Below are 17178 nucleotides of genomic sequence, written 5' to 3'. Positions count from 1 at the left end.
GAATGTTGGACCGACGACACAAGACCTCAGACTTGTGTTATTCTAGCAGCTGAACACACCTCAGGCTCTTCTGACCGGCAGTGGCTCTGGAAGCAGTCTGGTCTATAGGTAAGCATGTCCAGGGCTTACAGGGAGAAACTCCCAGAAATCCAGCTCTGCCTTGGGTTGCCCTGGTTCACGTCCAAAGATGTGCTTGGGCCACATCTCTGGAGCACAAGGTGGTAGACTGAGAGCTTTGATATTTCTACTCCTACGGCAGATGAGCTGGTATAACTCCAAAGGTATGGAATTTGCTGTTGTCTGTGACCCAGCAAATAAAAATAGAAAAATAATTCGATAGAAAAATAATAGAAATAGAAAAAATTTAAAAAACAAGCCAAGCCTCATTCTATGACATTTTAGGCAGTGTGATAATATGCATATACTGGTCACTTTAATCTTTCCTACAGGGGCAGCTGGTTGCCCTAATGTTGGATGCTCTGTTCAAGGATGGTGAGCTAGTGTTCAGCTCAGGAAGCCACTCCACAGAGATGGCCACCAAAAGGGCTTCAGTGGTCCCATCTCAATTGACACCTGAAACACTGTTAATAATTACAGTAAAGGTCACAAATGGGTTTTTATTAGTGAAATTGATGGCTTACAAAGCAGCATGATGGATGTTACAATTATATGACATTTTAAGATCTGTTAATCAACTAACGTGTTTTGGAGACAGCCCACCCTTGCATAAACAGGATAAAGGTGTATGAGGGTGGCCTGTAGTGTATATTTAGGGACAACACCCAAGGCTTGATCCTCATATGGTCCTATCTCCAGGAAGGTTTAGGAAGATTTTGGCCTCTGAAACATTAGGAATCTGTTGAGAATGAAGTTTTCATGCTTGGAGCACCTAAAGTGCGGAAAGCTTACAGAAGCTTGTGTACTGTGTCTGCTTGCTACTGATTGTTTTGTTAAATGAATATCTGTATGTGTGGCAGATTTGGTCGGAGACCTACTTTTCATTATAACCTGGTAGCATGATTATAAAGGTGTAGCTAACCTTCAGCTAACTCAAACTTCTGTGGTTGCTCCTATCTACCAAAAAGCATTTAAGAATTCTGCATGACCACTTCAGTTTAGGACAGTTTGCAATTCTCACCTTCCTTAGAGGGCAATTTAGCTAGTTACTTATTCATGTCCCATGAGGAAAGTCATTCTGTGCTCCAAAGCAGCTTATCAAAGTATTATTTCAGACTTCATGCAGTACTCTCCCTGAAAGGAGTTCAGGTAACATCTATGGATGTCTCGTGCCCTTTTTGGAGATTAGCTTCCCAAGGAACTTGCTTAGCAATCCTGGCTTGTCACCTGAATCTGGAGTAATTTGAGTGTCTTCCAGTTCTCTTCCTCAGTAGAGGATGTCTGAAAAATCCAGTAATCATTTAATAAGGCTGCTTATGTCAGAAACTCAAATTCTTACCTTTTTGGTGTTTTGAACATTTTCCCCTGTTATGATTTATTAGTGTATTCTGCATAGACAATCCAATTATTCATCCTGCTGAAAAGTAGCGGATGCCTATAGATGCCTTTCTTTTTGTAAAAGGTATTGTTTTTCCTGAGACCTGGATGAATTTCCAGGAGCCATTCAAGGACATGAGAACACCCACTTAGAACTTGAAAGGTTCCCCTCATGGATCTCAGACCAGGCTAATGAGATGCGATAATTTGAACTCTGGCACTCCTTTCCTCACAGGCTGAAAGACTAGCACAATATTAGTGTCTGTCTGTGCTTAAAGGTTGGAGCTATTGATCAGAGTCCAAAATTAGTTTGTGTAGGGGAACTTTTCTTAAAGACGTAAAAAGATACCATTTAATATATTGTTTCCAAAATGTGTTTCTCACACATTTCCACTGTGAGAAAGAGGTTCTGTGGTCAAATAGGTTAAGAAACCTCAGCACACTCTTAGAGAATCCCAGTTGTTATCAGCAGCAAAAAAATGTATGTGATCAGTTTCTTAAACTTATTTAAATGTTTGAAAAGTTAGAAAATTGTGGCAAAGAGCATTAATTCTTGAGTCTTGGGAGTGTATTACCTTGATGAGAATGTTTGTGTATTTGAAACTAAAAATGTGTATCAGTTTATATTGCCACATACTGATTTTTATGGCATAATATATGGTGTAGAGAGCAGGTTGTCTAAAAACCAATATTGGCAAAATGCTGAATATTCAGCATGGTTTTATGAAGTTGACAGATGTGGAGTGTATTTTGCATGTGTCTTAACTTACAGATGAGGAAATGAAGTAGCAGAGAGATTAAATTAGCCAAGCCAGGGGTTTCGGTGCTAGGAAGTCTTGATATTGTAAAACATAGCCATATAACTTTAAGAAAATGAATCCAGACAAAAAGAAAACAAAATCATTGTAAACACATAATCCACTTTAAGTTCACAAAATGTTTTAAACATAATTAAGGCTATGCTTGACTTATCTACTTGTTTATTTCCTACCAAGGATGACCGGGAACTAGCCATTGATATAGAAACATTCATTATTCTTACATTTTCTTTCTTTTTTCTGTGTCCTCTCTCTCTCACACACACACACACACACACAGACACACACACACACACACACACACAGTCTCAGAAGTACTAGTGCTGTATCCTGAAATTGTTTCTTTAGTTCTTGTCAAAATTCCTCCGATTTTATTTTTTGTGTCCTGAAATACTGTTGACATTAACATCCTCATTGCCTTCCAAAATATCTGACTTTATTTTTTGTATGTGCTTTTTACTCTTTGGTAGAGTTATGGATTCACTACCAGATTCTACTGTATGCTCTGACAACTATGACCACAATGGGTGAGTTGACTGATCTAAGTGGTGAAAAACACTGGGAGCATCAATGGCAATAACAGCTTTCTATCAGAGACTTTAAGCATCTTTGGTAACATTGTTTTTGAACCAGAGTGGAAAAAATAAGATCAGGTCAGAAGAGGGATGCTTGGTACTCAAAGATTGTTTGTGACTCTAAGTAATTAGCAAACAAAACCTTAGGAAACTATCAGAATGCCTGTGTATGAGACTCTCTCAAGAGTGATCCAAGAGAGTAGAGAATCCTACTTGGAGAAAGAAGGTGGTAGCATTGGACAGGCAGCAGAGGAGCCCTCAGCATAAAGAAAGGAGCTAAGAGACCCTGTATCTGTCCCTCACCCTTCAGAGCTAGTGCCCCAAACTCAAAGCCATCATCACATTGGATGGAGCCCCTGCCTCAGGTTTAGTCACTTGATCCTATTTGAGGAGAAGCAAAGATATCTGTGACTCATGAAGAGCATGAAGGTGGTGGAGGGACTTGATAATTAGGAAATCAAAATGGGCAAGAATAATGTGTGACTACAAATGGGACATGAATTTGAAGGAAATTTAAGTTAAATTTGCTGCCACACATGATGATCAGGTTCAGTAATAAAGAATTGTATTTAAATCTTGATTCATTAAACTTTTTTGAGAGTCCTAAACAATTTTTATTACCAACACATAGAGACTTGTTTCTAGAGAAAAATCAAGTACCAGGTGCCAAATAACAGATTTACATGAGAATTTTTAGGGACAACACATTGTAATTTGTAGCGCAATCATAGCCAATTTGAACCAAAAAAAAAAAAAGTCGTGTATGCATTTATGTTGTTTCTTACTATTCACCTTTCAATCCTTTGCACTGACTCCAATGAATTGACATCAGAAATCTGTGCTGGAGTCAACAATGAAAGGTGATGTCATAATATATATTGGAGATGGGAGGAATTCAGGTTTGTGAAATTCAGTCTCAGAATTATTCATGGGAAAATAGTTTTCTGGACACTGATTCTAAAATTCTTTCTAAAAAGTTGGGTCTTAAGTAAGCTAAGTCATATTTATCATATCTTTTAGATTCAAGGAATTTTGTTGTTCAAATAAATTGGTCATATCACCGCTCCATGTGGCAAATCTCTAATATATTTTTGCATTTGATGTTTGAAGTAAAATGCAGCAACCTTACATAGAGCTTTATAATAAGCTTCATGTGTTCAAATATAATTGGTACTTTTATAACCGATGCTGTTTGTTATACTCAGAAAGTTATTTCTTATCGTAAGATTACCAATATAGTCACCAAAATATTTTTTATATTTTGAATTAATTTTCCACATTTAAATAAAACAAGCGCTGCTGCTGTTGTTACTATTCCCTTTTAACGTCTCCCCAAATTAGTGTTTTATTCTGTACACTTTATGAGATGGCAGCTTAACAATACCCTTAATATGGCCCAAGGATTCTACAAAAGGAAATGCTGGTGTGTTTGTCAAAAGTGTTTTCTGGCTGGGCATGGTGGCTCAAGCCTGTAATCCCAGCACTTTGGGAGGCTGAGGCAGGTGGACCACAAGGTCAGGAGTTCAAGACCAGCCTGGCCAATATGGTAGAACCGCGTCTCTACTAAAAATACAAAAATTAGCTGGGCATGGTGGTGCATGCCTGTAGTCCCAGCTACTCGGGAGGCTGAGGCAGAAGGATCACTTGAATCCGGGAAGCAGAGGTTGCAGTGAGCTGAGACAGCACCGCTGAACTGCAGCCTCGATGACAGAGCAAAACTCTGTCTCAAAAAAAAAAAAAAAGTGTTTCCTGTGCAGATTATCTATTCACCACTTGCAGATTTGAAGTTTACTAAGCATGTGTGATATCTAAAAGTTCATTTGAAGAATAAGTTTCAATGCCAAAAATGTTTAAAAGTGGGATATAGGAAGATGATGCAAAGATCGAATATCCAAACATTTCCATTTTCACCAGGAGGACTTAATAGAATGTCTAACAGCTACTTTTAGATATTTTTGAAATGTGAGAGGGGTGAGTTAACACAAAGTAGACTGTGAGATTAAAATGTCTGTTCACTCTAAAATCTCAGCATTCACTTTCTTATTGTCAAGTTATTCATCAGACTCTTTTCAGAGACAACCTAAATGCAAGCTCTTAGAATATTACAACATCTGTTATATGAGATGACAGGAAATAATTTCATGGCCTTTTAAAGGATAGATGAGGGATTTGAATACCACTTTCAGATTAAGTAACTCCTCTATTGAATATTACACTGTTTTATGGTTCATATCTCTATTGTGGTTGAGAGGTATTGCCAGATTTATTCGCTGACAAGTAAATGTTATTCAGTTTATAATTAATATGCACGTTGGGGGGAGATACTTTCTGTCTATGTTAAAACTATCTTCAATGTTCAGTATCCTGTTCCACATAAAACTTTCATGCTCTAGTTTTAGCATTCATTGACTTTTATGTGAATCAGTTGTAACTGTGATCATTACAAAATGGTGATTTTTTTTAAAAAAAGTAGTTTTTCTGTGTTTAATAAGTATCATTCTATTATAAGGAGAGCTATTCCTACCCCTATTTGTTCACTATTACTATGAACTTATAAATTCTTACATTATTTCAATGAATTACAATCCTTTCTGTCATTATTTATTTTGATCTTTAAATGGTCCCATATTTGGCCAGTGGGACTCCCTAAAAGCTAGCCCCTGTGTCCTTTTGACTTGACATGTTCCCATCACTTTTTGAGCATTTCCCCAGCCCTGGAATCAGCCATTTACCCAAAGAACCTCATGTCCTTTAGAAACCAATCAATATTTTGCATTTGGTATGCTGATTGCCATTGGCTCATTGCTACTTGTAGGCCTTTTTAATATATAGATGAGAGTACAGTTATACATATTGACATATACAGATACATGCACATATGCAACAATTTTAATGTGTTTAATACACAGTATATACATTTATATGTGTTCTGTAAACTACGTATTATTGTTTTGCCTATATGTTTTTAAATTTACTTAAATGGTATTAAGTTGTATCTCATTTTGTTAGTTTTTTGCTTAGTAACATAAGATTATTCTTCTTGTGCATACCTTTTGTTGTTGCTTTTAACTGGTATGAAAAATTGCACAGCATGCATGCATCCCCTAGTGAGGAACAATATATTGCTTCCTACCATTTGCCTTCACAAAGAGTGCCACTAAATGATTATCCTTATGCCAGACCCCTATAGACCTGTTTGAGTATTTCTGTAGGAATATGAAACAGGACTTGATGGGCCATGGGATTGCATATTTTGAATTTTACTGAATACTGCCTATTGCTCTCACAATGGTTATACCAGTCTGCATCTCATGAACAGTGCATGATGGTTCCTACACATACACATTCACAACAACACTTGACATTATCAAACTTTCTAATTTATATAATCAATCTAATAGGTCATAACATATTGCATTATGTTTTACTTTGAATTTATGTGATAACTTATGAATTTGAGCATCATTTTATGTTCTTATAGCATTTGGGATTTCTTCTGTAATGGTTCATTCATGAACTTAGCCCGTTTTTCCACTAGTGTTCCTATCTTTGTCTTGTTAATTTACGTGTGCTGTTTTTGAATATTTTATATTTTAGAATAAGTTAATCAAATTTCTTTTAAAATTATGTTTAATTTTCAAAGTGATTATGTTACGTTTGTAAACAATATAGCAATGATTCACTCTTTTTAGTAACATTAAAAACATGATGCTATTGTTTGGAGGTTTGTACCCCCACACTGCATGTTGAAGTTTGATCCCCAATGTCGGAGGTGGGGCCTAATGGAAGGTGTTTGGAAGATGAATAGATTAATTCCCTCCCTTGGAGTGAGGGTGAGTGAGTACTCACTCTATTAGTTCTTGCAAGAGCTGGTGGTTTAAAAAGAGACCAGCGGCTTCCCGCACCTTGATTCCCATCTTGCCATTTGATCTCTGCACGTGTCAGTTCCCCTTCATCTTCCACCATAAATGGGAGCAGCCTCAGAAGCAGATGTTGGCATCAGGCTTCTTGTGCAGCACACAACTGTGAGCCAAATAAACCTCTTTTCTTTATAAATTACCCAGCCTCAGGTATCCCTTATTAAACAGACTCAGATGCATGGAATCCCATTCAAAAGTTTGGACTATCGCTTTATGTATTCAAATCATCCTTCATGTCAGTTTGAGATGTTGAAGTTATGTTCTCTAATCCGTCATCTGCCTGTTAGCTTTGGCATTGTTGTTCTTCATTCTCTTCATGACAGAACTTTTTGCCTTATTATTTTACTTGTGAAGTTTGAAATTTTCCCACTTTCAGTCTACAAAGGTAATTTCTAATCCTCATAGTTTTAATTTACACATTTAATGCTTTAATCTACTTAGTGTCTACCCTTCAATATGGTGTTAGGTAGGGATTTGGTTTCATTTTTCTCCCAATGGTAGGCTGATTTTCCAAATACCATCTATGAAACAATTCATCCTTTTTCCTTGTTTATGTAATCATCGTCAGTGACATATATCTACATAGGTTTATCTCTGAGCTCAATATTTTGCTCCATTGATACTTATGGCATCCCTACACCTTTTTTATTAGCATGATTAGTTAAGTTATTAATGGAGCCTTTATATGTTGACATAGATTTTGTAGTAAGTATGTCAATATTCTAAAAAATTTTGAAAAATACCTATGTGGGCCCTGTGGTGTTTGGGAGAGGGAAGGGCTTTAAATACTAGGTTGATTTCTTTGTTACTTGAGTATTCTATTTCTATATAAATATATTTTCTTGCACTAATGTTAGTGTTTTATATTTGTCTAGGAATTTTTCCATTCCATCTAAGTTTTCACATTTATTAGCATATAATTGAATAATCTTATTTTAAAAAATTTTAGTTGTGTTCCAGTTATGCTCCCTTCTTGTACATTTTATTTGGATATTCACTCTGTTTGTTCTTGATTATTCTTGCCACACGTCTATTGTAGTAATCTTTTCAAAGAGACACACTTCTGTTTTGTTAATCTTCTCCACGGTTTTTTCTTCTCCAGTTCAGTGACTTATGCTTACCTCCTTATGTTTTGCTTCCTTATTACTCCATAGACTTTGCCTTGTGCTCCTTTTCCAACATCTCTACTTAAATGTGTACTCTTTGCTTTTAACCATCTTGACTTCTTATTAATGCTTATATATTGGTAAATTTTCTTCTAAATATTGCTTCATTGTATCCTACAAACTTTGTCATGTTATTATCAATCAGTTCTTAGTATTTAAAATATTTCATGATTTCCCTTTTAACATAAGAGGCATTCAGTAATGTGTAATTTAGTTTCAAATGTGGGTTTTTTTTAAAAAAGCTAATCATATTACAATATATTCAGAGAACAGCAATATGATATTGATCCTGTGGACTTTATCCTGTGGAAGCTTTCTTTATGGTACAGAGAGCTATGATGTTGGTCTGTCCTTGTGCCCTCATAGGTCTTTTGCTGTTTCTAGAAGGTGTTAGAATTTTCTCTTTGTCTCCATTAGATACTTAAAGCTGATATATTTCTTCTTTCTTGAATTTTGGGAAATTTATCATCATAAATTTTCACATTTTATTTTGCATTTTTAGTTTTCATTTCTTCTTAGATTTTCATATTCTAGATGTTAGATAGCTGTTTTTATCCTCCATAACATTCTTCTTTAGTATGTTCTCTTTATTCTTTTCTACTATTTTCTGGGTAAGTTTCTCAATCTAATCTTCTAACTCTAAATTAATTAGCTTTTCACATGTATCCAAACTACTATTTATCCCTCAACAAGTTATATTTTTTTGACAGTCATACTTTTACAGTTAAGGCTTTCTCTTTTATTTTTTCTTACAACTCCCATTCTCATTTCATGTTTCAACATCTTCCTTTGTGTCCTCTTATCCTTAAGAATATTTGTCATGCTTACTTTAAAATCTTGGTCAGTGTGTTCCAGTAGTTTTGCTACAGTCGGTATGCTGTTGTTCAGCTTGTTGTATTTCTTTTTCAGTAGTTGTATTCCTCAGATATCTAATCATGTTGGTTTGTGAACTCAGATTTTTTGTGGCTGTTGGCTACTCTGGTCATTTGTATTGGGGAAGGACTGAAGGACAATCTCAGTCTGCTGCTGTTCTTGCCACATAATTATTAATAGCACCCACTTTTTCCTTTCAAAAGTGCCTGGTTTGGGCAGGAATTATATAGTCAGTCTCACTGAAATCTAGGACGTAAGCTGTGTCATTGTCAGTAAGTTTAAAATGAAGAGAAGTGATGTGCCCCAGGGTAGAGAGTCTCAGAAACCATGAAACACTGACCAGGCAACTCCTCTGGGTTGTGAAAAGGAAAAACTTTAGACAAGGTAAATTTAAGAGTTTAATAGTGCAAGAATGATTCGTGAGTTGGGAAGCTTTTAGAACGAGAACAAGTTCTGAGAACTGCAAGCTGGCAACGTGGCCAGACAGCATTATGGACAGAAAATGGAAGTGAGGTCCAGAAACAGCTTTGTTGTTTACAACTGGTTACAGCTGGATGTTTTGTCTTATTTGAATCAGTCAGCCACCCGCAATTGGCTGAAGCTCAGCTGCTGCAATTGACTGAGACACAGCTATCTGTTACAAGTGTATATTCTATTCATAATTATGCTGTTAGTTTACACACTAGGTTAGCTTGCAGTTTGTTGCATAAGGACTCAAGTACAGAGGCAACCACAGGGAAAATTTTGTTTAATTAAACAACTATATCACCTTGAAGCTCCTGAACAAAGCAGCATTGGAGGAGACAATCTCTCTGGTTTGTAACCTGGGCTTTGGAGATGGAGGCAGGTGGAGGAGTGAAGGCCCAAGGATGGCTCTTCAGCCCTTCCCTGTTTTCATCAGCCAGCCTAATGCTCTCCTAATTTTACTGTAACTACTCCTGGGTAGTTGCTGTTGTTGTCTATGGAGACAGGCAGGGATGGTCACTATTGTTTCCAAATGGCTAAATTGCATGTGTTTTGTTTTGTTTTGTTTTTTCAGAACAGCTAGTTTATTAGTTGTAGGGTTATTGTAGCTAATTTGAATAAAAATTAAGCCTACAAATTCACATGGTATTTGATTATGTACAATTTAGTTTAATTCTTTAGCTCTGACCCAAATGAAGTGATATCACTAACCCATGATGGAGTCCTCAGTGAAAGTGAAACGATATCACTAGCCTATAATGGAGCCATCAGTGAAAGGTGTTATGTGTGTGTATGTTCATAAAGATACACACAAATGTTAACTATAGAGTTTCTTGGACACTGTTTCTAAAGCACTGGTAGTTTCAGCTTCTGTATGTAACATCCTTTTCTTTTTGGGTCTAGTTGGATACAAGATAAGTAGATCACAAGAAGTCTACTTCTTCTTCCTAGCTGAATTGACTAGTAGCTAAAACTTTTAGAAAACTGTTGGATTGCCTGTGTATGAGATTCTACCAGGTTAGGCTATATTGGTTTCTAGGGCTGCTTTAACAAAGTATCACAAACCAAGTGGCTTAAACAAAAATTAATGATCTCATAGTCCTAGGGACTAGAAATCTGAAATTGAGGTTGTCAGTAGGGTTGGCTTTTTATGAAGGCTATAAGGAAGAATCTGTTTGATACCTCTTTGCTAGCTTTTTCTGGTTGCTGGCAATCTTTGGCATTCCTTGGCAGGTAGACTCTTGTCTAAAGTAACTGCAGCTATTTGACCAAAAGTGTAAGTCCAAATTGTGTTTGTATCTGAGTAATATGCTTTTGTAATTCCCCAGCCCACAGCCAATTGAGTTGATGGTAGTAACCTATGATAGAGCCACCCATGAAATGTGAATGAGAAACAAAGATTTATATACAAGTAAGTGTATATATACATATATACACATAACATACACGCATGCATACACATACACACACAGAAACATAAAACAATGAAAGAGAAAGAGAAGTTGATATTTGTAAAATTCACTGTCAGGCGTATCCTTGGAAATACAGAGTATCTTTGACACTATGTCTAAATCTTCTCACTGTAGGATCTATAGATAACCTTCTATTTTTCTTTCAGACCAAATTGGATAAAAGAGGATGAAGTCATGAAAGGGATGCTTCTTCCTCTTAGTATATTTGTCACTCTCAGTTAGTAGTATCCAATCCCTTAGGAACCTCTGAGGTTTTCCATTTATGAGACTCTCCTACTACTAGAGTGGGCCAAAGGGAGAGAGAATCCTATATGGAGCAATGGGGAGGTAACAGGTGACAGGGAGGAGTGAAGCACTCAGCAAAAAGAACAGAGTTCATGAAACCGTAATGGGTTCCTCACCTTCTAGAGTTCTACCACCATGTGAGGCTGGTGCTCCAAACCCAAACCCACAATCATTTTGTAGGGAGTTCCTGACTCAGGCCTACAGCTACATGGTCATATCTTCTGGGCAGGAAAGACAGCCATGATGGGTGAAAGTAAAGAAGTGACAGAAGGACTTAGGAATCAAGAATTTAGATGGGGTAAGAGGCATGTTTCCTTACAGACTGCAGTTACATTAGAAATAAATGCCACTGGCCAGGCATGGTGGCTCATATCTGTAATCCCAGCACTTTGGGAGGCCAAGACAGCTAGATCACTGGAGGCCAGGAATTTGAGACAAGCCTGACCAACATGGCTAAACCCTGTCTCTACTAAAAATACAAAAATTAGCCAGGTGTTGTGGTGCATGCCTGTAATCCCATCTACTCAGGAGGCTGAGGAAGGAGAATTGCTTGAACCTGGGAGGTGGAGGTTGCAGTGAGCCAAGATGGCACCACTGCACTCCAGCCTCAGTGAGAGTGAGACTCCACCTAAAAAAAAGGATACACCTAGTTCGAATTAGTGATATACACATGAATATTTAAATGTCAACCAGATAGTACATCGTAGAGTAACTGTAGCTGTTTGATTCAAAAAGTAAGTTTAGAATTACATGTGTGTCCAACTATCTACTTTTATATTCCTTTAGCCTACATACAGAATTGACATCAATGACCTATGATAGAACCACCAATGAAATGTGAATTATAAAATATATATACACAAATATTTAAAGAAATATATATGTAGATATACATACTTCTGTCTATCTAGACACACAGGGAGAGAGAGAAAGGGAGAGAAAGAGAAAAGAGAGAGAGAATCGACAGAGAGAAAGATGAAGATTATGTGCTTACACTCAGGATCATCTATGGCCATACAGAATGTCTTTTACACTGTTTATAAACCTCCTCACTATAGGCCCTGCAGGCCCCTTATCCAACTTTTTGATTAAATTGGATAAAAAAGGAACAGGGCAAAAAAGGGAAACTTCTTGTTATTGTCTTGTCACCCTTAGTAGCAGGCATATACTTAGGAAAGTCAGATTTTCTGTGTATGAGACATACTAGAGTGGACCAAGGGAAGAAAATCCTATGCAGAGCAACAAGCGAGTAACAGTGGACAGGGAGCAGTGGAGCCCTTAGGGAAAAGAAACAGAGCTAATGGCCCTGGCAGGGTTCCTCACACCCAGAGCTCTACCACCATGTGAGGCTAACACTGCAAGCCCACACCCATCATCACATTGTATGGGGCAGTTTCTTGACCCTGTGTGAGAGCAGAGAAGACACCTATAATGGCAAAAACAAGGCACTCATGAAGGGATTTTAGTGTCAGGAAATGAGATGGGGTCAAGGGGATTTGTATACAGAAACTGCAGCTGAATTTGAAATAAAGTAAACCACCAAATTCTTAGTTTGTGCTGTGTTCAATTGTAAAGAACTAAACATCGCTTGTGAGTAATTCAAACCAGAAAGTGAAGTCCAGGATGTCATATTGGTGTTGGACGATACATATATATATTTAAATTCTGTAGCACTGCCAAGTCTAAATTCAAATCAGTACCCTGGAGTGGAGCTGTCAGTGAACTGTGAGACAGAAATAATATAGAGGCTGGGTGCGGTGGCTCACGCCTGTAATCCCAGCACTTTGGGAGGCCGAGGTGGGTGGATCATGAGGTCAGGAGATCGAGACCATCCTGGCTAACACAGTGAAACCCAATCTCTACTAAAAATACAAAAAATTAGCTGGGTGTGGTGGCGGGTGCCTGTAGTCCCAGCTACTCAGGAGGCTGAGGCAGGAGAATGGCATGAACCCGGGAGGCGGAGTTTGCAGTGAGCCGAGATCGTGCCACTGCACTCCAGCCTGGGCAACAGAGGGAGACTCCCCCTCAAAAAAAGAAAAAAAAGAAAAAGGAAAAGAAAGAAATCAATATAGATATAAGGATGTATGAACAAGGGAGGAAACGATTATATACCATTTATATATACCTATATGCATTCATATTAAATCAAGGCATGCACCCACAGGTACTGCAGAGAAATATAAAGGTTGAGATTAGGGAAGTTCCCATTCAAGGGCATTAATGGAAAAACAAAAAGCTTTTGACACATGTGTCTGCGTGATCTCACTATAGGATATGAAGGTGACTTTATGTCTTGAATGAATTTAGATAAAAGATGGCCACATAAAAAGAAGAATGATTTTTCTTACTAGTCTGTTTGATACTCTTGAGTAAAAATAAAAAATAATTTTCAGACTGCCTGTATGTGAGACCTTACTATAATGGCTGAGGACAGCAGAGAATCCTCTTTGGAAACAGGATAGCACAGCAGGGACGGAGAGTAGTGAAGACCTCAGGAGAAGAGAAAAAAGCTAACAACCCTAGAAATGTTTTCGACCCTGCAGAACTCTGCCACAATACAGGGTGGTACTCAAAACCCCAAATACCATCATATTGGATTGTGTCCTTGACTCAGACCTGCAGTTACTTTATCGTACTTGTGGACCAAGAGAGACAATCAAGTGAGGAAGTAATGGAGGGCTTTCAAGGCAGCACATTTAGTGGAATAAGAGGGCTGACTACCTCCACGCAAAAGTTTAGTTTGAAATAACTGCCACCACAAAGGCTGTCACGCATTGGGACTGAGGTCATAATAAAGAGGTTTATTTAAATCTGAAAGCATTACTATTTTCCCCAGCCTAAGATGTTGGTTGCCATCATATAAATCCTCCTTTTTAATAAAAAAAATGACATTTTAGAACCAAATAGTGCTATACACATGAATAGTCAGAACTTAACTGGTTTATGTGCAGAGTAATGAAAGCTAGTTTTACCAGAAAAGTAAATTTTGAATTGTGTCTCCTGTCTGACTGTATTCTTTTGTCATCCTCTAGTCCACCCACAAATGAATTATCAGGAGTGAACCCAGAGGCACGTATGAAGGAAAGGTGAGTTATGCATATGTGTGTCTTTATTTATCGAATTATAACTGAGCATAGAAGTATTCACACAAACAGGCACATAAACAAATATATCCATCCATCCATCCATGCATCCATCCGTACACACTTCTCTCAAACACATCCACTAACAAATCCATGCATACAGTGGAAACATACAACAAGGAGACAGACGGCCGGACATTTGTGGAGTTTATTCTGGGAAGCCTGCGTGGCCATAGAGAGTGGTTTTTAACAGGATTTCCAATTCTTCTCCTCGTAGCCTTTGTAGGTAACGTTGCTTCCTTTTCTAACGGAGTGATATAAAAAGGAGCAGGTCATAGGAGAGCTGCTGCTTCCTATGTTAGTGTATTTGTCACTGTTAGTTCCTAGTAAGCAGCTTCTTAAAGGACTCAGATTTCCTGAGTTTGAGAGCCCACGAGATTGACAGAAAGGAGGAGAAAATCCTGTTTGCAACATGGAGGAGATAGCAGCTGACAAGGAGCAGTGAAGCCCTGGGCAGAAAAGAACAGAGCTAATGGAACATGGACTTGTCCCTCACACTCCAGAGCTCTGTCAACATATGAGGTTGGTGCTAAAACATAAACACAAGCACACCACCTCATTGGATGCAGCCCTTCCTTAGGCCCACAGCTACTTGCCTGTGTCCCATGGACAGGAAAGACTAGCATGATGGGTGAAAGGAAAGACGTGATGGAGAGATCCAGGAAGTGGGCCATAGATGGGATTAGGAGGAGGAATGTCTACACAGTGGAGTTGAATTTAAAAGAAATTCACCCACAAAAGGCTGTCTGTCGTGCATTGGCCAGCTCCAGTGGTACAGAGTTTTGGTGAGCTCTTGAGTCAGTGAGTCTTAGATAGATGTGCTGCAATCATATAAAGTATGATGTGTAGGGTAAATGGCATGGTAGATTCCAAAGAACCCAATACACACATGACTTCTGTAAGGGTAAGGCAATTTACAGGTTGAAAAGTAGTTGGAAGGTCGGGTGCGGTGGCTCAGGCCTGTAGTCCTAGCACTTTGGGAGGCCAGGGCGGGTGGATAACGAGGTCAGTAGTTCAAGGCCAGCCTGGCCAACATGGTGAAACCCCATCTCTACTAAAAATACAAAATTAGCCGGGTGTGGTGGTGGGCACCTGTAGTCCCTGCTACTCGGGAGGCTGAGGCAGGAGAATTGCTTGAACCCGGGAGGCAGATGTTGCAGTGAGCCGAGATCATGCCACTGCACTCCAGCTTGGGTGACTGAGTGAGACTCTGTCTCAAAAAAACCAAAAACAACAACAACAAACAAAAACAAAAAACCAAAACAAAAGCAGTTGGAATTATTTTGAACTGAAAACCTTAAGTCTAGGAAGTTACATGTTGTCTTAGTATGTACATGTTAACTTCTTTGGCATGGCCCTGTGTGTGAATTGAGAGTACCTTCTAGTAGGCTGGCCAATGCACCATGTGATATCAAGGAATACAGTTATACATGTATCTATGCATATACAAACACATACATACATGCATTCATACACACAAGAGAGACTGAGTAGGGCTATTGAGTGTGACAAGCATCCATGGGAACAAGGAGTTCCCTTGAAACTATTTCTAGAGTCCTCTCAGAATGAGCTTTGTATGCAATATTGTTTTGTTTTTTGGATGGAGGTAGGAAAATGGGGAGGAACTCATAGAGGGAGACTTTTTATGTTAGTGTTTGTCACATTACCTTTCTGTGAGAATGAGACTTTCCTAGTAGCATGAACCAAGGGAGAAGCGAATCCTGCTTGCAGGGAGAAGGAGATAGGAGTGGACAAAGATCAGAGAAATCCCAGCCAAAACAAAGAACAGAGCTAATAACCCTGGAATTATTTCACCCCCTCCAGAGCTCTACCGTTATGTGAGGCTGACTGCCTTTGCCCATACCCACTCTCACATGGGATGGAGCCCTTGCTTGAGGCCTCCAGCTACTTGGCCGCAACTCTTGGGCAGCAAAGAAAACTAGGATGGGTGAAAAGTGAGGAGGTGATTGGAGGTGATAGAGAATGAGGAACTCAAATGGGATTATAAGAAGGGAGACTCAGGAACTAAATTTGAACTAGAATTAAATGCTCTCCAAAAATGCTGTTACACCTTGAGGTGTAGATACCCTTACTTAATCTGCATGCATCGCTATGGTCACAGCCTAAAATGCTCACTGTTGGCATATGAAACCTCATTTCTAATAAAAAGACAAATGCCATCCCAGGTCAATTTAGTGATATACATACATGTGAATAATAAAAGTGTAACTGGGGAATGACACATAGACTGACTGTAGCTATTTGTTGCAAAACATTAGAATTACGCATTGTGTCGGACTCTGACCATATTTGTCCTTTAGTCCCGATCCGACTGACCTGGCGGGAGTCATCATTGGCTCGGCCCCAATGACAGGTGAGTTATAAAAGATGTACACATGACCAGGTGCAATGGTTCACACCTGTAATCTGAGCACTTTGGGAGGCTGAAGCAGGCAGATACCCTGAGGTCGGGTGTTTGAGACCAGGCTGGCAAACATCGTGAAACCCTGTCTCTACTAAAACTACAAGAACTAGCCAGGTGTGGTGGCAGGTGCCTCTAATCCCAGCTACTCAGGAGGCTGAGGCAGGAGAATCGATTGAACCTGGGGAAGTGGAGTTTGCAGTGAGCTGAGAACATGCCGCTGCATTCCACCCTGGGCAGCAGGAGCGAAACTGTTGCAAAAAAGAAAAAAAGAAAAAAAAAGATGTACACACACACACAAAACAGTGACAGAGAAAGAGACCGAGATTAGTGGGATTAACTCTCAGATGTGTTCATGATAATACAGTGTTTCTTTCACACAGGTTATCATCTCACTGTATCATGTATAGATAACTTCCACATTTTTACATTGTTTAGAAAAAAAGAAACTGACTATAGAGAGAGGCTTCCATCTGTTACTGTCTTGTCACCCTTAGTAAGTAGCAGGCAAATGCTTTGGAAAAGCAGATTTTTTGTGTACCAGA

At 38.7% G+C, this 17178-nt stretch overlaps 1 long non-coding RNA gene and 1 pseudogene across 1 annotated transcript; both read left to right on the top strand.

Annotated features, from left to right (window-relative positions):
* LOC129530501 (uncharacterized) lies at positions 1 to 14154 on the top strand. Its single transcript, XR_008675860.1, has 3 exons — positions 1 to 108; positions 2783 to 2839; positions 14101 to 14154. It is a non-coding gene; the product is annotated as an uncharacterized lncRNA (long non-coding RNA).
* A 684-nt stretch (positions 14155 to 14838) lies between these two features.
* The window catches only part of LOC129530499 (putative tyrosine-protein phosphatase TPTE), a 39217-nt pseudogene continuing 36877 nt past the window's right edge, over positions 14839 to 17178 (top strand).

Source organism: Gorilla gorilla, chromosome 22 (genome assembly GCF_029281585.2).
Source record: "Gorilla gorilla gorilla isolate KB3781 chromosome 22, NHGRI_mGorGor1-v2.1_pri, whole genome shotgun sequence".
NCBI classification, from domain to species: Eukaryota; Metazoa; Chordata; class Mammalia; order Primates; family Hominidae; genus Gorilla; species Gorilla gorilla.
Note: the sequence above shows the minus strand (reverse complement) of the source record. Positions and strands in the feature narration are given on the sequence as shown.